Source organism: Suricata suricatta, chromosome 16 (assembly GCF_006229205.1).
Source record: "Suricata suricatta isolate VVHF042 chromosome 16, meerkat_22Aug2017_6uvM2_HiC, whole genome shotgun sequence".
NCBI classification, from domain to species: Eukaryota; Metazoa; Chordata; class Mammalia; order Carnivora; family Herpestidae; genus Suricata; species Suricata suricatta.
The window spans coordinates 28,381,557-28,402,277 of record NC_043715.1 but is presented as its reverse complement, the minus strand read 5'-3'; the positions used below and the strand labels follow the sequence as shown (position 1 = coordinate 28,402,277).

Below are 20,721 nucleotides of genomic sequence, written 5' to 3'. Positions count from 1 at the left end.
ATGGTGGAAGCATGGTCATAAGAATTCCTGGTGTTTGACATGGCAAAGGTATAAAGCAAGCCTTTGTAAGACTCTTGGACAAATCAGACTTAGGTTTGGTATCCTAAGAAGGCCTGGTGCCTAATCTATAGGTTCCTTGTTGATAGATCAATTGACTGATTTGTCATTTACATCTCCCAGATGAGCGGGATCTGAGAATTTAGTTGAGTGTACAGTCTCTAATGCCATTCAGACTGGTGTTCATCTTTCAACGTTGCTGCTTCTTAGTTCCCTCATCAACCTGAGCTTCAATTTACTCACCTACAAATAGAGATCATTATAATATCTCCACTGCAGAGTTCTTGTGTTGATTAAGTAAGAGAGTATACAAAAAGCACTTAGCATAAGTCTAAGCTCATGGTAAATAGTCAGTGAATAGTAGCTATACTATATAACAGTAGCAACCACAACAATAATAGTTACTAGAGCTGATTTTCCATAAAATCACTTAAAACAGTATATGAAAAACAGAAATAAAAAGTCAGGGGTGGGTGAGTCAAGAAGGTTTTGGGCAAAGGAATAAATAGAAGTATTAAGAATAAACAAAATAATGATCACAACATATATAGTTTTCAAAGTATTTTGATGTACATTATTCAACGTAACTAACAATTAGTACTTTTGACAACAAAAAGTAGAATGCTGAATTATCAACGGCTTAAAACTTTAGGACATCAGTTGCCCTATATGGCAAGAAGTCCAGTGGTTTCCAGGGTAGGAGGTTCAGGAGATGGTTGATTCCAGGGTTGGCGTCCCTGCAAATCTTTGGGCTTACCCTCATGGTTTCAAGACGGCTGCCCAGCTCCAGCTCTCACAGCCTCACAAAACTTTGTCCAAAAGAAGAAAATCTCAGGGGCAGGGGATGGGGTTGATTTTCCCATTACTCACCTCTGATGGAGGAAATCTTTTTCTGGACTGCCCAGCAGACTTCTCATGATAAGTAATTCAGCAAGATTGGGTCACATGTCCATCTGTACGTAAAGCAATCTTGGGGAAAGGAAAACGGGATCATTATATTTGGCATATTGACCAGAAAAGATTCAGTCACCAAGGTTGGGCCCATCTTTCCTGAGCACATTGTCTTAGGGAACCTGAACATTACAGGGCTTCTGCTATCAATAGCAAAAGTGGAGGATAACAGGTGAGCTGCTAAGAATGTCCGCCGAATGCTACAGCAGCACGTGTTATTGCTACCATTTGTCAGGTATAGAAACTGCATCTCAGATAGGTTAAGTAAAATTTTCAAGGCATGTAGATTGTGATAGAACTAAACCTAGAAGTCAGGGATTTGGGCTCTGGATTTAGTGTTCATTTCAATACATTCAACTGTAAGAGGGGATTAAGTCTGAAACTCTGAGCTCTCTGGCAGATGGAGTAAAAATGCCAAGAAAATGAACTGTATAGTTCATCTCAGGATTTGATCAAAAAGAGCTGTATATATTTATCTGGGGGGCAATATTTTACTGGCAGTAAATTCTTGAAGGGACTTACTGGATGAAATCTTACAGAAGGTACATAGAAACATAATGGATAATGTTTTTTAAAAAAGGAGAGAGAGAGAGAGAGAGAGAGAGGGAGGGAGGATGGGCAGATGCTCTGCCCCTATGGAAAAATGGAGATTTTTTAAAACATTTTTTTTCTGTTAAGATATACATAAATGTCATGCTCTCATGGGTGAACCCAGGTTTTGACTAACTGTACAAAATTTGGCAGAGAATTTAGTCTTTATAGTCATGGAACAAATCAAGACTAATAATAGTGCATGGGGAACAATTACTCAGAACATTTTTTGGCATAGATAAGCTAAGCTTTGGGTAGTGATTCCTGGTCCATCCATGACCACATCCTTTCTTCTCCTACTTGGAAAGGCAAAAGAGTGAGGGAGGATGTTCTATGATGTACTCTGAGCTGACTCTCACTTGTATTTCAAAGTCCATCACTTGCCAAGGATCACTGCTCTTATTAGTTTAATTGTCATGCCTTATTCCATATACTACAATTGCAAAATAGACTACAGGCCTCCCTGATTTCAGCTCAGTATTCAGAAGAACACTGAACAAATATAGCTCCCCGAGGGGGTGTTTAATTAAAGAGAAAACTCTGACATTTCCTGATGTTTGCCAAGCCCTGATTCTTCAAAGTTGCCTTCAATAAATTTGCATAGTATCTCAATAGCTGGATTTTATTCTACTGAAGAAGGCTGGAGGCTCACTTTCTTGCTGGCTACTGTTCAAAGAAGGCCCGTCATCACCTGCAATTATTCCTACTTACCCACCTCTTCAAGTCCGTATTGACCTTTTATGCATTCATTTAAGAGAAGTTGGCCTGAGTGGAGAAAGTACACATAAAACTCGGAAGCACCAGCAGTCACTGTGGAAAGGCCATCGTCAGCCAGCTCTCTTCATTGCCCGAGAGGCCTCTGGCCTTCAGATTCAGTGTGATCTGATGATATGGTTTATGGGTGAGCACAGACGCCTTATTTTAAAGAGATGCATATGTTTGTGTATCAGGGAGGAAATAAAGTCCTTTCTACCATAGAAGGATGGCATGCTATGCAGTAAAAGTGTTTATCACTCTGCTTATGGAGCACAGAGTAATTGTTTAAATATTTCTTAGGCACCTGGGTGGCTCACTCCATTAAGTATCTGACTCTGGCTCAGGTCACAATTTCATGGCTCAGGAGTTCGAGCCCTGCATCAGACTCTGTGCTGACAGCTCAGAGCCTGGAGCGTGCTTAGGATTCTGTGTCTCCCTCTCTCTCTGCCCCTCCCCCACTTGCACTCTGTCTCTCTTTCTCAAAAATAAAAAAAAAATGAAAAGTTCTTGGAAAAAGATATTTATAAACAAGTGTAGTTGGTTAAGGGGAATCTCTTATGTTGAGGAATTTGAAATAGTCATAAAGGCACAAATGCATGAAAGTCAATAGATTGATGACAAAGTGAGAACACATAAGGAACTTTATCCAGCTATTCTATAATTATTTATTGAACATCTACTGAGTGCCTGGTACTTAGCTCAGTCTTATAGGGAATGTGATGAAGAGTAAGACCTAGCCCTTGCTCTGAAGATGGTTCACAAACTCCAGTGCTTACAAGGACAGTATAAGTGCATGATGCCTATCAGGTGAGGGCTGTGGTAAACCTGCTTAAAGGGGTGGACACTATTTGGCTCTCATGATGATTTCCATCCAGGAAAACTGGTCCAATGTAGCTAGATCATCCCATTTTATAAAATGAACTGGAACTTGAAAACTTTGTGTAAACTCTCTCTACTTTGCAATGTTAATATCATTTAAGTAAAATAAAAACTGTGAGGAAAAAAGAAAGCATGTCAGTTTGCTGTTTTCCCTGAACTGATCTGTGGTTTTGACGGTGTGAAAACTTGTCTCTTAATGGCATCCATTTTCTGTCCATTTTGTCTTGTGAAGAAATTAATTACACTTATGTCAGCCAAAAATACCTTTGGGTCTTTAAATCCTTTTTTTCCTCTCTTTTTTAAGATGAAAGTATTTCTGCCTAATTGACCAGCATCTGCCATTGTGAGATTCTAGCCCTCATGAGACATGCTGAGAGGTGGTAGGAGGGCTGTCAGCTTATTTCAACTTGATTTCAGCCACCAGTTAAGAATTCCTTTTCTTTTCATTGCATGCGAGAGAGCCTAGTGGTTGAAACCTGATGACAGAGGGGAAGGACAAGAGAAAACTAGAGAGAAATATAGAGAAAGCAGGACAGCCAGAGGGCTGGGATCATGCAGAAGATGAAACCAAATGGTGAACTAATTTCTTATTTTTGTAACCCATGTGTTCACTCATTCATAGATTTGTATTGAACATCTACTACGTGCCAATCTTTATTTTAGGCATAGATGTATTGGTGGAAACTTACATTCCAGCAGGGTGTGCAAAGGATGGAATATGAAGAAATGATGAATAGGGTCACTTGAAATGGCAGTAAGTGCTGATGAATTAAATAGGACAGGGTAACGAGGTATGACTAAACGTCATATTGGTGGGAATGGCCAGGAGGCATCTCTGAGAAGAAATTTGAGCCAAAACCAGAGAAATGATAAGAAGCCCGTGAACTATATAAGAAGATCTGCAGAGAAGTGATAAGGGATATGGGGTGAAATAGTCTGGAACTGAAGACGGGGTCAGTTATTCCCATTTTCATGTGGTTTTCTGATTTTTTGGGCTAAAAAAGGGGAAATGTCCCTATTTGGTATTAGTATGACTTTCTATTAGTAACATACTTTTAAAAAATTTTTAACATTTATCTTTGAGAGAGAGAGAGAGGGAGAGAGAGAGAAAGAACATGAGCAGAGGAGGAGGCAGAGAGAGAGAGGGAGACCCAGGCTCTGAGCTGTCAGCACAGAGCCCAATGTGGGACTTTAAAGCACAAATCGTGAGATCATGACATGAGCCAAAGTCAGGTGGTGAACTGACTAAGCCACCCAGGTGCCCCTATTAGTAACATCTTTTTAATACCTGCTAGCCTATCCCTTTCACAAAGAGAGACTAGATTCTAACCCCAGAACCTTCAGCAAGCCATAGTAGCTGATGAGCATTAATAATGCTATTTTTTGTTGTTTTTGTAGTTTCTTTCCACTTTTCAATAGTGATATAAAATTTCCTTTTTGAATGAATGTAGTGATGTAAAAATAATAAATCACATATACATGCAAATAGTAATTACATAAGAGCACAGGACTCTCCAGAATTGAGAATTTGAGAATTTTTCCCTTCTGTTCTTGGGAATCACTCCCAAATACCCAGAAGAGTGAGAAACAAACACACAGATGCCACCTCTACTGAACTAGAAGCCATCTGTGATGCTTCACCATAGTATGTTAAAATGGAAAGCTGACTGAGAAAAGGTAACCAAGCCCAAACAAGGATAACCTGCTGCAATAAAAACATTTGGGCCAAGTGTAAGCCTGTGCCCCTTCTTTGCCTGATTGCCGGAATGCACCAGCAGGCTGATAGTCTGTAAGTGGTAAGCAGAGAGCTAACAATTCCTCTATGAAGAACCTGGAACCAGAGAACATACGTAGGACCACATGAAGATGCCAGCCACTTACTTACCCCAGCAGCCAGTGAGCTCTCCCAGATACTCAGAACATCCAGCCAACTACTTCGTTAGTACTGCATTCTTAAACATAACCTGGATGCAATGGATTCACAGATATTAAAAGAAAATCCCCACCCAAGAAAGTGAGAGACCAAACAAGAAATTGGAAGTAAAGAAATGCTGACATATCAGAGAGAATGAAAGGAATAGAGGAAACTGGTACAACATTCTAATTAATAGTCATAGAGGGATGAAAAATATATTGCATCCATGAAGCAGAACCAGGATGGTATTGCTTTTTAAGGTTCAATCAAAGAACAAACAAGAAAGAACTCTATAAAATCAAAGTAGGGTTGAAGAAATAGTAAATACAATAGGATACTTGGAATGTATGGTTGACAAAGTCTCTCAGTAATGAAAAGAGTAAGAAAATGAAAAGATAATATGAAAAAAAATACAAGATCTTCTCATGAAGTCTGATGTCTGACTATGTAGCCTTCTAGAAAGAACAGAGAGAACACAAAATAGAGGGGTGAAATGTCAAGGAAATGAAGAAAGGAAATAAGTGTCAAGGAAATAAGGAGGAAAAATTCCAGGACTGAAGGACATGCATTTTGTTTGTGGGTTGAGAGGACCCACCAAGTGAATTTTAAAAGTTCCACCTAAGGCTAATCAGTACAATATTTCAGAAGACCAAATAGAGAGACCCTAAAAACTTTCTGAGAGGAAAAAAGAAATATCACACACAAAGGACTAGGAGGAAGAACAGAATCAGAGAATTAACAGTGGGAAAAGGGATAGAGTCTTTAGTACATTGAATAACAATGAGCTTCCAACCTGGAATTCTATACCCAGCCAAAATAGCAAGTGTTGTGGTAGAAGCAAGACATCTTATGGACAGCATATCTACCTCCCATGAACTCTCAGGAAGTGAGTGGAGAATGTATTTCATCAAAAAGAGAATTTGGGATCCAGGAAATGAACCTAACATATGAAAGAAGCAAAAGAATTTATAGGCATACCCTAGTCCTCAAGGGCAATAAATCCAGATTGAAGGACAGAGGGCTTCAGGAGGAAAGTTTTTAAGTAAAAATAAATTAAACCAGCAGATGATCTGATATTTTGAAAACACAAATAATTCTATTAAGAAATTATTGGAAGATACGGGAATAATTTTAAATAGATTTTTTTTAAATTAAGAAAATGTAAAAAAAAAGTGAGATAATTTATACCAAAGCAAGATGCATTTTCCATAAAAGAAACATAATTATGGTGCTCCGCTAGGTTCAACAGCAAATGATATTTGCACTGTCATAAAAATGAAAACATCAGCTGCTGTTTTAATTAGAAAATTGTATATGGTCCTGCTGGGAAATCTTGGAAAGAGGGAGCAGGGCAGATGTGTGTGTTTGAGAGCAAAAAAGCAAAATCTTATTTACTGAAGTAGAAAGTCTATATAAAAAGCCTAAAATTAATGAATCAAGAGATAGCTGTATCATCATATTATTCTATTAGAAATGTGGGGGTTAATGCCTGAAGGAACCACTAAAAGAATTAAAATGGATGCTTCTGGAGAGGTGAATTGGGGTGAGTAGCCAAAAATGTGATCTTTCTGTTGTAAAACTCTCAGCATTATTTGACTGTTGAAATTATGTGCCTGTATTACTTTGAAAGCATCTAATATGCTTAAAGTAAAAAAATATATAATATAGATATTTCACAATGGGATAGAAGCTTCTTATTGTTTCCTATTGCCCTTCTCTATTTTCCTCGGCAAGAGACCCCCCCAATCTTTCACTGGGCATTTGTCCACCTAGAATAAAGATTGGGTTATCCAGGATTCATTGCATGTAAATATGGCCATGGAACTAAGTTCAACAGGAGATTACACAATATTGAGATGTGTCCTTAAAGGGAATGGCCCTGTGTTTTGTGTCCTCCTACTTCCTGCTGGAGCACCAGAAACCATGATGATTTGGGAATGGTAGACACCCATGGCGGAGCCACAAGACAGAAGGGGCCTGGGTTTCTACTACCACACCAGGCCCTGGTTTGATTCCTTCCAGACTTCTGGAAAATGAAGGAGACATTTGTTTTGTCTTTTTCAAAACCATTTTTCTTTGGGGACTTTTAAAGGTAAACAAATACAGATCCAACTAATGCACTTGAGTGTGTCAACAACAGAAGCACGCAAATGACTGGGTTTTGGAAATACTGACCTGGAGAGCGCGAGTGAGGGCAAGGCAGCAGAGCAGAGCCATTTCGTGGGGGCCAAAAGGAGTCACACAAGTGGGAGGGCCTACACTTTACATTCTGGTAAGTGCCACTCAAGAACACAGGGTAGAATTGGGAGGAACAGTTGCTTACTAGGGGCCTGGCAGGGTGGCCCACCTATGCAGTACATTAAGCTCAGTCCTTGCCTTAAAGTTGCCTGAAGTCTACTGGGAATCTTGCTGGATATCCATGCGACTCTACTAATGTTGGTGGCTGCCAAGGGCCATGATGCTACACGTGTCATATGCATCTTCTCACTGAGTCCTCAGACAACCAGCCACATGATGTTATCCCGTCTATGGACATCCCCATCTCAGGGGAGGAGACTAGGATTCCAACAGGTCGTCCAAGTTCCCAAGGTTGTACAGCTAGACTTACCGTCTGGCTTAACTATAGGACCCAAGGGAGACGCTAGCATGCTGACTCTGAGGTTCAAACAAAGGAAGGAGAGGTGAGATCCCAGCTTTATGGTGAAGCAAGTGTTTGAGCTGGGCTCTAAACTTTCTGAGGAGAAGTGGAGAATAAGGAGAATCTTAAATGATTGGCAGAGTGTGAACAACAGTTTGAAGTCTGGAAGACATCAGGTGAACTTGGGAAACTGTGAGCAGATGAGTCTAGCCAGAGGAAGAGAGTGTGGTGAGACTGTGGGGGATGAGGCTGGATGGAGACATAGGGTGGGCACCGGGTCATAGTGCTCTCCAGCACAGGCTATAGACAGGCACTGGATTGAATAGGACACGTGTGACATGGAAGTTTGCTTTGTTTGGTTGCTTTTTTAAAAAAAAATGTTTGAACGTTTATTTATTTTGAGAGAGAGTGAGAGTGCAAGCAGGGGAGGTGCAGAGAGAGAGGGAGACAAAGAATCTGAAGCAGGCTCCAGGCTCTGAGCCTTCAGCACAGAACCCATGAACCATGAGATCATGACCTGAGCTGAAGTAGGACACTTAACCCACTGAGCCCCCCAAGATGCCCCGCTGGGTTGCTTTTTATTATTATTATCAAACCCATCAGATACCTGCAATATATTTAGTTGAAAAGTGAATGCTCCACCATGAGCATGTAGGAAGCTCACCTTTCCCAGCGGCCACCTTGGTCCCAGTCCCATTACTGCCTCTATTCTTTATGCCACTCCCATGGCAAGATGACCACGGGGGCCACTGGGATGTTTCCACTCCACTGCCTTAGATTTCATTCCTCTAGAAAATATTTCCAGGCAGATTTATGCTCAGATGGTGTAAGGACCCATCAAATGCATATATATAACAATGCTTTCATGTATTATTACCATCCTGTTGGTCCTGAACGCCTCTTCCTGCATATTATCTGCCAGGTAGGAGGGGAACAGTGTGAGAACCGGAGCCAGCTTTGGGGATGGGCCTTTGTTGCCCCCAAATCAGGAGAGGGTGAGTCCGGTCCACAGAGCGCTTCCCTCCGTGCAGCTAAGACCGACTCCAGATTAATTATATCGAAGTGTCTTTCCCCTTGTCTGCCAGCTTCTGTCCTGGCAAAGGCTGCTGGCTGGGCAGAGGCTTTAACTGCACTTTAAGAATTAAATAGAGGAGCCAGGCAGAAAAGGACGAACTGCCTCAGAGACAGAGATCGGGGCAGTGCTGGGGGCAGGGAGCGAAGCCCTTGGTTTTGTCTACGCCAGACTTGAATCTGCTCCCAGAGGAGGCTCAGACTGGGGCATGCTGAGAACGAGAGAAACACCCACCATGGTTCCAAGTGGGTCCAAATCCTTCAACAGTCCCCTTTTCTTTAATATTCAAATAAAAAGGCTTAGGGGCTTTGCCACTGTGGGAAGGGGGACCCCTCACAGAAGTGAGCCCTGTTTCTCTCACTCTGAAGGCCTCTGCTGGCCAGAGAGTCACTCAGCCACTTGCCACCATGTTCCCGTCATCCCCCAATGTGCCATCACCCTGTCTGTTCTTTGACACAGACCCTCCTACAAGGCTCAGCATAACCCACTCGGAACATTTGCACACCAGAAGATTCAAAGGGGGGCCCGCTTACCAGAAGTCTATGGGTTTAAAGGACTTAAATAGTCTGAAAACAGAACGTTTTAAAACATTCTGTCCATCAACCAACAAAGAGAACTTCGCCATCATCTGAGAAAGCTTAGGTTTGAATTCAGGATTCTTAGCTCTTCAGAGGTAAGCATACAGCTTACCTCCCTCCTCTTGCTGCCCCCAGTGCCCTTGCACACTAGGAGGGTCCTCTCCTTCAGGTGTATGCACCCACACATCCTGTCTCTGCTCCACATTCTCCCCACACAGTCCGGGAGTGGGCACACTGTGGTGCAGTTAACCCTTAGAAACCCAGTCCTGGAAATAAACTTGGGTGATGTGGAAGGGAAGTTCTAGGCAACGTCCGGAGCAGTAGCCGACGAACAATGGCAGCAGGGAAGCCGAACCCCATCACCTGTCAAGCTAAGAACATTTTTACATTTTTAAATGGGAAAAAAAATCACAAAAAATCATTTTGGGGGTGCATGGGTGGCTCGGTTGGTTAGATGTCTGCCTCTTGATTTTAGCTCAGGTCATGATTGATCTAAGGGTCGTGAGATGGAGCCCTGCATCAGGCTCTGCGCTGAGCATGGAGTCAGCTTAAGAGTTTTTTCTCTCCCTCACTCTGCCCCCATTCACTCTCTCTCTTTCTAAAAAATGAAAATTAAAAAAAAACATAACTTTCTGTGACTTGTGAAACTGATGGGGAATTCAAATTTCAGTGCCCACAAATAAAGTCCTCCTGGAATCCAACTAACCTCATTCATTTATGTTTCATCATTTGCTGCTTTGCATCGAGTTGAATGTTTGCGACAGAGAACTTTGGGCCCAGAGAGCCCCAATTATCTACTATCTGGCCCTTTACAGAGACTCAGGTTTGTGTTATTTCTGTCAATTTACTCTGCAGAGCAGCCCATGCGGCCTTGCTTTGTTTTATTTTTTAATTAAAAAAAAAACTGAGGTAAAATAAACATAAAATTCACCATCTTAACCAGTTTTTAAAGTTCAGTGTCACTGAGTACAGTCGTGTTGTGCTGCCATTATCACCGTCCAACTCCAGGACACTTCCATTTTCCCAAACTGAAGCTCTGTCCCCATTAAACACCGACTTGTGGGCTCCTGAGGGGCTTAGTGGGTCAAGCATCTGACTCTTGATTTCGGCTCAAGTCATGGTCTCATGGTTCACGGGATCGTGCCCCCACATTGGGCTCTGCACTGACAATGAGGAACCTGGTGGGGATTTTCTCTTTCTCTCTCTCTGTCCCTCCTGCTCATGCTCTATGTCTCTCTAAATAAATAAATAAAATAAGTAAACAAACATTAAAAAAACACACAAACATCACCTCTCCATTCTTCCCTCTCGCAGCCCCCTGGCACCCACCATTCCACTTCCTGTCTCCGTGAATTTAGCTATCCCAGCCACCTTGGATGAGTGGAATCACACAGTATCTGTCTTTCTGTAACCAGCTCCTTTCATTCAGCCCAATGTCCTCTGGCTTATTCATCTCATAGCAGATGTCAGAACATCCCTCCTTTGTTAAGGCTGCATAATATTCCATTGTATGTAACACCACATTTGGTTTAACCATTCATCTGTGGATGGACCCCTGAGTCACTCCTGCCATTCACTACTGTGAATAACGCTGTGAACCTTCTCAGGACCCTCCTTTCATTCTTTTAGGAATAGAGAGGCATGCTTCACTTTACTGCGCTTTGCGAAGATTGCGTTTTTTACAACCTAATGGTCCAGGACTTCCGTGGAGGAAACTGTGGACGTGGTAGAAACAGGAAGAGAACCAGAATCAGAAGTGGAGCCTGACGATGGGACGGAATGGCTGCCATGACATGATACAACTTCACCAGATGCTGTAGAGGTTGCTGGAATGACACCAGAGGACTTGGAATATCCCCTAAACTCAGTGGCTAGAGCATCGGCAGGGTTCGAGAGCACGAACTCCAATTTTGAAAGAAGTGCCCCTGTGTCTAGGGTGCTGCCAAAGAGCGTCGAACGCTGCAGAGAAATCGTTCGCGAGAAGAAGAGCCAATCAGTGCTGAGAGTATCTTCATTGTTTTACATGAAGAACTTGCTGCCGTCACCGCGGCTTCGGGAACCACCCGTCGTCGGTCAGCGGCCATCAACATCCGGGCGCGACGGTCCACCAGCAGAAAGATGATGGCTCTCTGAAACCTCCAGTGACGGTCAGCATTTGTTAGCAATGAAGTATTTTAACATTAAAATATATACATTTTGAAGGCCTGACGCTGTCGCACGCTTCACGGACTGCGGTATGGTCTAAACACAATTTTTAAACGCACTGGGAAACCAAAAATTTCATTTGACCGGCTTTATTGCAATATTCGCTTTATTGCAGCGGTCCGGAGCTGAACGTGCGACGTCTCCGAGGTGCTTCTGTGCCTTGAGGTAGAATTATTGGCTCATGTGGTAATTCCGTTTAAGTTTTTGAGGCCCCACCATGTTGTTTTTCCATAGTGACAGCACCATGTCACGTTCCCACCCACAGCAGGACACTTCATTTTTTAAAACCAAAAAAACCCCCAAAAAACCAAAAAAACCAAAAACGCTGTCGGAGGTGTCTGCCTAACAAAAGGGCCACTCGTCTTAAAAAAAAAAAAAAAATCTCCCAAGAGCAGTAGTTTTCAACCCTGATTGCACGCAAGAATCATCTGGGAGCTTATCCAAAAATAGGAGTGGAGGGGGGGATGGGGGGAGGGGGTGGGGGGGTGAGAGCAGGTGGGAGGACCCTGTAGGCCAATGAGCCTGCAGAGGTATTCCTTCCACTGGCGATCGTCACTCCCCAGAGCAGCCCATAGCCACCGCCCTTGCAGCACCAGCTGGCCCTTCAGCCAGCTTTAAAATAACTCATCTTGCTCCTGCTACATTTGCCTTTCTGAGGACCCAGCTCCAGGAAGCAATAGACATGTCCCTGGGATCATGAGTGGTGTTGGGCATGGAGGTGGTGACACACAGTTTCCTGGTGTGATAGCGGGTGTGTTGAAGACAGACGCCATCTGGAGTAGAGAGGGCCAGAGCTGGGACTGGGCTGGTCACACCCTGTGCCTTCAGCACCTTTCCCCTTTCGGGGACATCTCTAGGCCCACCCTGTCCCAGACTCTTGGCATCTCTCCCTCTGGGAGCGGACCTCCCTACCCCCACCAATCCCATGGGCACTAAGCCTGTGGGGTGGGGTCTTCTTTTCATCCCCAGCTAGGTCTGGGCTCCTGATCTTCTTCCCTCCACCAACATTAAAATAACCTTCCAGGTCAGAATCAGACAAGAGACAGGCAGAAAGGACCTATTTTGTACACTTTGCCCCTTGACTCTAAATAGATTCTGCAATGGAGATTTCTGGGGTATTGTGCAGTTGGGTTCTCTTCCTAGGGAGGTGCAAACATCCAGGGGGGTTTAAATCTTGCTTTGGTGAGGGGCGTCTGGGTGGCTCAGTTGAGCAAGCATCTGATTTCAGCTCAGGTCATGATCTCACGGTTCGTGGGTTCGAGCCCCACATCGGGCTCTGTGCAGACCACTAGTTCAGAACCTGGAGCTTTGCTTCAGATTCTGTGTCTCTTTCTCTCTCTGCTCCTCCCCTGTTCACTCTCTGTCTCTCAAAAATAAATAAGTGTCAAAAACATTTTTTAAAATCTTGCTTTGGTGAAATAGACTGAGGCGAAGCCATAGTATGAGCTTAAATGATCTAGAATGATGAAGACTGGTCGGGATTTTATTTTTTTTTCCAAGAGTGGCCCTTGTAGGTTTAATTGTAAAGTGTAATTACTTCAAGACATCGTAATTTGTTGTGTATAATATAAATCAGCAGAACTCTACGGAATCATGTTTTTAATGTAGACCCCAAATAAAATGTTCTTTTATGACATAGCAGATGTTTCTTAATTCACTAGCGCCATGCATTGGGGCATTAAGATTATTCCTTGGCATTTTATTATGAATAACATACTTGCTCCATCATTAAGTGGGCCATTAAGGACATAAACAAGCTTTTATGCTCCGGTTTTCAACAGCTACTGGTGGTCTACCAAGTGATAATCCAGCTTTCAGCAAATATATTCTTCAGCTCTAGGAAATAAATACATTTAATAGGGCAAGTCCGGGTCACTCCACAGCTTCTGGGATCCTGGCTTGGGAAAATTCTTTAAGCTGGAAAAATGGACTGAAGGGCGAGTTGTTCTGAAAGCCCGTGATTCCTTCAGAAAGTGTGTGTGTTTGTGAGTGTGTGTGTGTTTCTTTGAAATAAACTAGAAATGTAAAAGAAAAGAAAAAGAGAGGGACATATAGGAGAGACAGTGTTTTGTAGATGGTGTGGGAGGCTCTTCCCTTCCTGATCAGATGGGAAGACACGCTCACCAATCCCTTAACCTGCACTTGGTAGCAGATCCGCTGAGTCGATTATAAGCAGCAAACAAAGAGAGGCGAAGAACGGCATAGGTCACGGGTCCCGCTCAGTCACCAGTGTCGAGGCTGAGCGGATGTGACCCCTGGGGGACAATGTTCCCAAGGTGTACAAGGAGGGGTCTCATGTCTCTAACTGGGAAGGGAGCCAGATAAGCGTTCCCTCTCCCCCACCTTGGACTTCCTAAAGATAACAACTCCGGGCAGCCCAGGAGAAGAGCGAGGGAGGGCACTGAGATGGGAAACAGCGAGGCTGTATTATCGTTGGCTCGCCCGCTCCTTGCTTCCTGTGCCAAAGGTAGCCGCCAAAGGGTGCGAAACTTCATAGTGCTAATGTACACAATGACATCCTACAAGCAGCTGTTAGAGGGAGAAAAGGGAGAGGGGATGGGGGTGGGGGACCTGGTGGGAATTTGCGTGAAGCCTCTGTTGCCCTAGCAGCCTCCTCTACCCCCTCCGCCGCACCCCCAGGGAAACTCGGGACACTGAATGAAAGAAGGGGAAGGGGGAACTGATTTTCAAGTCTGTTCAATTCCAAATCTATTACCAGATCTGTCATCAACAGGAGGTAGGGGAATGTGTTCCAATCTATACAGCGAATCAGGGAGTGTGGTCCTTCAGCGGGGATGAGTCCTTGGTATGTGGGAGCTGCTGTCTCTGTATTCCTGGTCCGAAGGTTACAGGGGGAAAAGACACTTGGGTGAAAAATTAAGCACCTTATCCAAAATGACAAGAGTTACAGCAGAGAATGTAGGCAGGCCTTTTGTCTTTTGTTCCTTTTCCTTAAATAGAATTTCGTAATAAATTTTCTTTTCCTTTTTTTTGGTTTTTTTTGGTTGCTGATGACGGTTTATTTTCTTTCTGTGTTCTATTTCATTTTGTAGCTGGATGTACTATTGTTCTGGGGTTGGTGAAAACAGGGGAGGGGGGCAGGAGGCAGGAACCACATTGTGAGTGAACTTGGCAAAACGAGATGAGGAGGTAACGTTCCCGTCCGGTGCGGTATCTGAGGTCGGCAGTGTGCCCCTGCCTCATTAATCCTCTCCCATGGCCACAACTTAAATATTCCTGGGCCCCGACAGAACCACGGATGGATCCAGCGTGGCCTTGTGATTTTTTTTTTTTTTGTGCTCACCTGATCGGGAAAACAACATTCGATGCTACTTTTCCCTTATGTTAATTACAACTGTAAGAGGATTTTATTGCGCCCTCAATGACATCACTTTGGAAACATCATTCAATTGGGTGGCCCGCCTTCCTCTTCATGATTGTACAAAATAAACACGCAAGCCTTCTTTTTATAGCTACAGACCGTGTCTCTAAACACACACACACACACACACACACACACACACACACGCATTTCTAACCACGTCAGAGGAAGCAGAGCTTCAAACTTCACAGCATTCGACACGATTTTGAATTAATATCGGTCTATTAAAAAGAGCTGTAATCAGAAGAAAAAAACTTAGCCTGATTCGCACAGCAAATACATTTCACAGTTGTTTTGGACAAATGCCCTCAGTGAATATGTTTAAAGTCATGTACAACAGGAATATGTTATCACAAGTAACCATGTTTTAATAAACACTTCATCTTTTTGTATTGCTTTCTTTCCATCACAATAATAGAAATATAACACCATATATCACTGTAAAACACATTTCCACATAAATGCTGATAAGCGCAAAATATTTTTCATCATTTACATTTTAACTGTAATAATATATGGCAGGATTAAAGCTGCATCCATCATGTGTCTAACTAACCTTGCTGTAATGAATTTTTAAATGTAATGATTTCTGTTGCAAAGTAAAATCGTACATAATGTCTAGTGACACAGTACGCTGGCGGAGAGGCGGTTTTTAAAATGGAAATGCAACTTTGTTTTTAATTCGATTTATAAACTTCGCCACCTCCACTCTCAAACAGCACCCCACCCCCGCAGGATGCTTTAAAGCAAGAAATACAGGAGGCATGAATATGTGAAGCACCTCCAGACAGCTCACGCATTGAGTTATTTAAAAAAGCACTCGCTTGTTGGAAATTCTGTGAATTCACGTGCGGGCGTGTGCGCATGCGTTTGCAGAGAGTGGGGCGCCCATTCGAAACAAAAGCTTATGGGAACCCGGAGTGAGGAAAGCATTCTAGGGTACCCAGCGGGGCCTCGCTGCTTGGGGTACCCCCTTTCCGCCAGCACCCGGCATCAGATTTTGGGGTGGGGGGGTGACCCAGGGGGCTGTGAGCTGGTGAGGATCTGGGTCAAGGACAAATACATTCCTCCCACTCTGCTTGAAGTAACAAATAAGCCGACTCACCAGAGAAGAATCATTAAAAATAATTTGCACAAGCTTTCGGTGGTGGGAGCCCTTTTTTGATACAATATTTCCTTCCGTGATTATCACTGCGGACATGTTCCAGCCATATGGAAGTGAGCTGGGCTGGGAGCGCCCTCAATACCTGAGTGGTTAATTAAGAGCCTTTGCCCGGCCATGAGAAGCAGGTTTGAAATCCCTCTTCAGTCTCCGACAATGAGTAGCTTTTTTAGCAGCAGAAGTCACCAGGGACAGCCAGAAGCGAGGGTAATTATTTGAGATAACACACAGCTGAAAAGAGTGTGTGTGAGTGCAGAGGAGGGCGGGGGGCGGGGGGGAGCGGGGCGCAGTTGAAAGAAGGGCAACAGTAGAGAAAAGTCTATAATAAAAAGGTCAACATCTCCTATTTTTCTGTACAGTGTCGACAGTCTGTAATGCCTTTTTAGCATGAATGACAACGGATTCTGTCTCTCTCTCTCTCTCTCTTTTTTGAAAAAAAAAAAAAAAAGGGAATATCTTATTTTGTATTCAAACTTTGCAATTGTGAGTTCAGGCCTGCCAACTCAATCTGAATAAGCTATTCTCACTTTATCAGGGTTTGCTGAACTGACTTTGATTGCATTGTTGCAAAATAGCAGTAATTTTTCCATTAACCCATACAAACCCTCAGCGAGCAGGAGAACAAAGAAATATCAGAGGGATGAAAGCCACGAGCGCCGGGAGGGAAGCCAGGAGTTTCCTAAATGGCTCAAAATACAACTGCACACTCTGGCTTTGTAGGCTGGCTGGGGCTTGTCGGGGATGCCATTTTAGGCTCCCTTTGGGGTCCCTTGGGGTTTGAGTCTCAGTGGACATCTCTCCTCCTCTCTGCCAAATTCTATTGTTTCCACTATGTTAGTAGGGTCTGGGAACGGGGGGGGGCTGGGGTTCCCTCACTTCAGTGGGACCGTGTTTTATCCTGCATCTTTCCCGCACCAAGAGCCTCACTCTCCCGGCAGAACTCAACCCAGGAATGCTCAGAGCCCGTCAGGACCCAGGATGACCTGAACACCAAGGGGCCTTCCTTTTCCCCTGGGGAAGACCCCAGCAGACAATTTGGGGGAGAGCCAGTTTCTTTGGCAACTGGAAGTGATGAAGAACCCCAGAGCCCTCCCAATCTGACATGGTGGCACGTTCCGCATCACCCCAAGGACTCCGGAGCAGCAGGTGCGGCCATTAGATTTTGGGTTTCAAGGTAGCTACGTGAGGCTGTTGTTTTGCATAAATGCAGCCGCCTTTGCCTGTCGTTGTAATGACAGTAGGAAACCGAGGTCAAGCAGGGGCCCCAGGTCTCTCCACTCCATTAGCAGGAGGTCCGTTTGGAAGCATCAGGCACACAGCTGAGACGCTATGTGTCTGCAGAAAATCCCAGGGCCAGGGTGTTGATGGTTGTTAAGTTGATCAGAATCGAAGCATGGCTTTTGGATTTGGGCTTTTAAATTCGAAGTGTCACGTTCAGCCCATCTTTGGCACGCGGCTCTCTGCAATGGAGCCCGGCAACGAGCTGAGGTCTACAAGGGCTTTGATCTCCGGGAGTCACAAACCACCCCGCATAAGCGGTGGTGGCTCCACCAGAAACCCATACCTCAGCTTTGTTTAGGAACTGCCCAATATGTTAATTATCTCCTTTACCTCCGCTGCGTGGTACTGTCACACCGCACACTAGTCTTTAGAAAATAAAAGTGAACGCAGTGAGCCCGCTGTACCCTGCTCCCATAATATCCAAGCCCCTGACAATGCCTGAGCTGTCAGATGAGAGGCAGCGTCACCGGAATAAAGGTGGGCAGATGTGTGATAATGAGACAGAGCGTGCAGATGCTAATAGAACTCACCAGAACAGGCCTGCCTTAGTTAGACGGATCCAGGTAGCAGGTGCAGAGTGTCAGGATGCCCGGATGCTACTTTCTCTTGATTCTCATTTAAGAACTGCTTTGCGTGCGGCTGTCAGTGAACTTTTCCCTCTCAGGAGCTCCAACCCCTAGGTGATCAGTCACATTTCGACATAACTAGATGTCAAAAGAAGTTTAAGTTGTATGACGAACCACGATGCAGTGAGTTCCAGCCTCTGGCCTCCAAGGTGGCATCTTAATGATCCGCCTAGAAACTCGGGCGCCTTTTCCTGCGTTTTGTTTTCTTATTAAAATACTGGCTAAGTCTTTGTCAATATCCATGTCAGCAACTGTGAGCTCAAGACAATATTATCCTAAGCATAATTTAATTTTAAATGTGGAACTCAGACCCACGCTGGCCCGATGGCGGGAGATTGTGTTGTGCAAACAGGACTTCCCTCCAAGTGGCCCCTGGTAGCATCCTTGATGAGAGAGAGGTTGTTATTTGGGTAGTTATGGTCAGCCCCAGGTGGGACACAGGTGTCACGGCTGGGGGAGGGGGGTTGGGGGAGAAGCCCGGGCTGGGTCACCTCGGGTGTCACCATGGGCTGCTCCTGGATCAGGAGCATGACTGTGGGGCCGAGACGAACAGATTGGACCTATGAGCTAGTGACTCCAACCCACAAAATAGTCAGGAAACAGACGTAACCTGTGAACTGTCATCTCCTATGCCCACAAAGCCTTTGAACTTTATCAGGTGCTTGTTGGTCTCTGTGAGCCGTCGGCTCCCTTGGATGGCATGCTTGGTGATGAAGTAGGGTCACGGAGGGGGGGACAGTTAGGTATATGTGACACATGCCATCATGTATGCAGCGAAGCCCGCCATTCTTGTCCTTCGTTGTGAGGTCGGCTTTTCTTGGAGCGTTTAATTGGGTCAGATCAGTTTGTTCTCCAAATATGTTCATTGTCTCCCACCACTGTTTACATTTCCATTGGGAAAATAAATACTACATGTCGCTTCTGCCTGCTGTATTTTCTTAGGGATTTTAATCCCCATTCCTCATGAAAGGTTTACACACACACACACACACACACACACACACACACGCATGCCCTCCAACCCTGGTGTGAAGGCATCACAGTTCATAAAATGCTTTTGTTTCTTCTCTTCCGACAGTGAAAAGGATGTGCTACGGAAACCTAATGTTGCGTTGACATAATGAAGCGTTTGGAGGAATCTCACGTTTCTCAATCAGAGAACCAGCCAGTCTCATCCGGAATGTTCTAAGCTGCCTGCCACTTCCCACCCCCGCCCCCATCCACTGCTTCCCCCTCCCTCAGTATAGCTCTTCCTCAAACATTTCAGAGACTGGCTGTTACGTGCTCATACGCGTTCACATAAAACAAGACTTCTCCCCCTAGATTCTGATATTTAGTAGCTGGAAGCTCATTAGTACATCTCTGCTTTGCCCTGGAGTTTTAAATTTTTAAGCAGCTAGGATTCATCTAAGAGGTCTTAACCTTATAATTTGTAATAACTTAGAGATCACGCATCTGAAGGGTGAGTTATTTGAGAGAACTCTCCTTGTCCTTTGCCAGCCATTGATTTGCTTCCTCATTCTCTCCTGAAGCAGGTATGGAAAAGGCTCATTTATTACTCCGTAGTAAAACACCAGCAATTATGAGACATTTCTTAACGTGGATTGATCTTGCCTTAAAAGAAGGCCCAGGGTGTCAAAGGCAACTGGAGGGGCAGCAGAGATGAACAGAGGTGGGGAGGAGGGGGCCAGAAAGCCACGGTCCTGGATGAGCTGAGACCAATGCCCAAATGTCTGTCAGCTTGAACTTTGGCCATCCACCGAAGTGTAGGCGACCAGCACCTCCTGATTTAAAAGAAATTTTTTAATGTTTTTTATTTATTTTTGAGACACAGAGAGAGACAGCGTAAGCAGGGGAGGGTCAGAGAGAGAGGGAGACACAGAATCTGAAGTAGGCTCCAGGCTCTGAGCTAGCTGCCAGCACAGAGCCCAACACGGGGCTTGAACCTGCGAACTGCGAGATCATGACCTGAACCGAAGCTGGATGATTAACCTCTCTGGGCTTCAGATCTTTTTCACCATGAAACGGCAGTACACTCGGCCTCCTAAATTATCTGACACAGAGCTGGAGACCCTCCCCCTGCCCCGCAAACAATGGGGACCCCGCCCTCCAGGCCCGAAAGGGAAGGTACTTCTGTGTTTACGACCTGGCTCCAGACCTCAAAATGACAAACTTCTTGGGGTTCTTTGGGGGAGAAAGAGACCCCGACAAACAGAGCCTGCGATCACGTGCAGGGAGCCGACACCGGGAGATGTTTTTCCTTTTATTTCTGCTGCTTACAACAGGCCCGGGCTCCTGCTACACTGACTCAACTTTGTCTAAAAATTATCTAAGGACCACCTAATGTGTGTCGATGCCACACATGTCAGAAGTGTCAGACTCTTCCAGTAATGACTCTCTGACATAAACAGTAAGGAAGAAATATTACAATTACCGAGGGGTGCCCAGGCCCGGCATGCATTTTCATGAGGGGCCATGGTGAATGGCAGCGTGAGCTCAGTAATCAGGCCCCGCTGCCGGGAGACGCTGGCCGAAGGAAGCGCTCCTACCCCCAAAGACAATTAAAATGAGTTAAATGAATTAAGAAGGCCCTTCCCAGTTAAAGTACAGTCAGAGGTTAGAAACAGT

At 44.5% G+C, this 20,721-nt stretch overlaps 1 long non-coding RNA gene across 1 annotated transcript; it reads left to right on the top strand.

The window, feature by feature from the left end:
- The first annotated feature begins 11,498 nt into the window (after nt 1–11,498).
- Nucleotides 11,499–19,405, top strand: LOC115281230. The gene is made up of 3 exons (XR_003904177.1): nt 11,499–11,584; nt 17,125–17,332; nt 19,172–19,405. It is a non-coding gene; the product is annotated as an uncharacterized LOC115281230 (long non-coding RNA).
- Nucleotides 19,406–20,721: the final 1,316 nt, after the last annotated feature.